We start from the raw sequence: 262 nt of genomic DNA on the forward strand, positions 1-262 counted from the left end.
CATCCCCCAGCACCTCTGGGCAGGGCTGCTCTCCATCCTCTCTTCCCCCAGCCTGTGTGGATACCGGGGGTTACCCCGACCCAGGGGCAGGACCTTGCACTTGGCCTTGTTGAACCTCATGAGGTTCCCATGACCCCACTTCTCCAGCCTGCCCAGGTCTCTCTGGATGACATCCCATCCTCCCCTTTCGGGGGAGAAGGAGACAATCCTGATCACCCCCCCCGTCCCACCCCTTACCAGTAGCTGCTTCTAAACGGGGCAG

The sequence above is a fragment of the Egretta garzetta genome, unplaced genomic scaffold (genome assembly GCF_000687185.1).
Source record: "Egretta garzetta isolate BGI_Z169 unplaced genomic scaffold, ASM68718v1 scaffold260, whole genome shotgun sequence".
NCBI classification, from domain to species: Eukaryota; Metazoa; Chordata; class Aves; order Pelecaniformes; family Ardeidae; genus Egretta; species Egretta garzetta.